Raw genomic sequence first — 2,500 nt, forward strand, 5'->3', positions numbered from 1 at the left:
TATATATATATAGATATATATATATCATAAAATCAAATAATTGCCTTATATAAACTGTCTTCTTCACTTAAAATGTATTCTGTTTCAGTTTCTTTATGTTTAATTAAAAAATGGGCGTGTCAATAGCGTAGGGCGTGAATGTCAATCAGAATAAAAGTGGGCGTGGACTCGGCTAAGATTGGTGATCAGTCTGTAAAGCAGAAATCCGGGTTGCCAGATTTGTAGCCTTAAAAACAAATAAATAATTAATTTAAAACATTGAAAATAAAAATAAAATAAATAAATGTCATTGGTCGTGTTATTTTAGATTTTAAAACTCTAATATTTACGAAACTGGGATCAAGAAATACTCTTCCTCAGTTGGTTTGGTCAGTTTCGGTCGTTTATTCCGCGTGTTTTCATGAGCATGAGAGGTACGACGCCGGTAATGACACCCAATCTGGCAACCACAGACACACGCATCTATACACACACGCACGCACACACACACACACACATCAGCTCTCGCGCGCGGGTGAGTGCGTTTTTTTCCCCGGTAACCGAGCACCGTGCTGCTGCTGTTGCTGCTGCCGCCGCCGGACTGGAGCCCGCCTGTCTCGCGACTCCCCGACGGATAAAAAGGCTCGAGCTGTTAGACAATACCGACACGCGCGCGCGCTGGAAATGCGAACCGACCCCTTTTCATTGACGCTGCGCGCGACGCCGCGGGACGCTGCTGACGGTTCTGCCGAGACTGCGTTGCGCGCGTGCAAACGAGAAGGTAAGAAAGCGAGATGGAAACGAATTAAACACACACACACACAGACACACACACACCTGCTTGTGTTATTTTTAAGACGATGACTGTGCGTGAGGACATGGAGTGTGCGTGCGTGCGTGAGTGCGGGTGCGTTTGGGAGCTCGCTCGTGCCTGTATCGGTAGGCGTGAGCCGACAGAGAGTCCGAACCGTAGACCAGAGGCAGAAACGGCTCCGCGCGCATATCAGCAGCACCGATTACTCAGTAATGACCAGTGTGACTAATCGCGCGCTGGCGGGACTGGAGTTGCGCGCGCGGCGCGTGAAATCCTGCAAATCCGCGTTAATTACGGATCTGAACCGCAACCGGAGCGATACAATGCGATGAAACGACACCTGCGATACCGCGATGCTCTGCACACGGTGCGATACGATACTATCAGTGATTACACGATACCGCTGTGCTGCACGATACGATCTGAAAAAGAAAGCACAACAATAACAATAACAATAATAATAATAATAATAATAATATCTAAAAAGGGGAATGATGCAGTGTGAGGAAATAAGACACGACACACTGCTTCAGTATGACACACCCACAGATTTACAGGATTTAATAATCTTTCATTAAATAGGATAAACTATGGCATATTTTTATTCATGGAAAATTGAATAGCTTATTTTTAAAATTTTATTAGGCTCAGTTAGTGACAAGCTGATGAGCGACTTCACCTTCAGCGATAAAAAGACACAATATTGTACACCAGGTTTCAGCTGAATGACACACAAACACAATCAGATGATAAAATTCACCACAACACGATGCACTGCGCACAATCAACAGGTTACAGTACACTCTGTTCATAAATAAATAAACAAATAAATAAACAAACTTGGGTCTGAATATTTAATAAAATAAAAGTAAATATGAGCAACAGTTCATATAAAAAATAGTAAGAACTAAACACAATAACCTGATGTTTCTGGATAAGAATTGGGATGAACACAATAATGATATGATATTGAATAGGATACAGTATGATATGATATGATATAGGACACAATACAGTAGCATACAATATTCTGTAATTCTATAATCTTATACCATATGATGTACAGTATGATGCAGTATATTACAACACAGTACCACATGATATGATGACAGGATATTATACATTATTATACTGTATTATACAATATGGTGCGTCTTATACAATACATGATAAGATACAGCATTAAAATATAATTGTTTATATTTTAATTATGTTAAAATTATAATGTACAAAATGAAATGATATTTTATGATATAAAACGAAATGATACATTATACCACATTATATAGATTCTAATATGATATGATTCATTATACCAAATGATACGAAGTATGACCATACCATATATGTTATAATGCACTGAATGATATGATACGTTATAACAAATAATATGAAATATGATATAATATGATGTGATACGTTATACCACATGATATGATATAATCTCATATAACACAATATGATATAAATGAGATGTTATACAACATGATGTAATATAAAATGATATAAAGCATTATACCACATGATATACATTAAAATATAATATGATATAATATAATATGATACATTATGCCACATGATATATGATATAATATATGATTCATTATGATCCATTATAATATATGATTATAATAATACAATATAATATGATATAATATGCTATACCATATGATTATTACCACAATATATGATATAATTAGATTTGAT

At 36.6% G+C, this 2,500-nt stretch overlaps 1 protein-coding gene across 3 annotated transcripts in view; it reads left to right on the plus strand.

The window, feature by feature from the left end:
- Positions 1 to 485: 485 nt before the first annotated feature.
- tenm1 (teneurin transmembrane protein 1) overlaps positions 486 to 2,500 on the plus strand; it is a 199,045-nt gene continuing 197,030 nt past the window's right edge. For all 3 annotated transcript variants that reach the window (XM_058383180.1, XM_058383181.1, XM_058383182.1), the window contains exon 1: positions 486 to 760. The gene's annotated coding sequence lies outside the window, so the exon portion shown is untranslated. The remainder of the gene's footprint in view (positions 761 to 2,500) is intronic.

Source organism: Hemibagrus wyckioides, linkage group LG28, assembly GCF_019097595.1.
Source record: "Hemibagrus wyckioides isolate EC202008001 linkage group LG28, SWU_Hwy_1.0, whole genome shotgun sequence".
Taxonomy (NCBI): Eukaryota; Metazoa; Chordata; class Actinopteri; order Siluriformes; family Bagridae; genus Hemibagrus; species Hemibagrus wyckioides.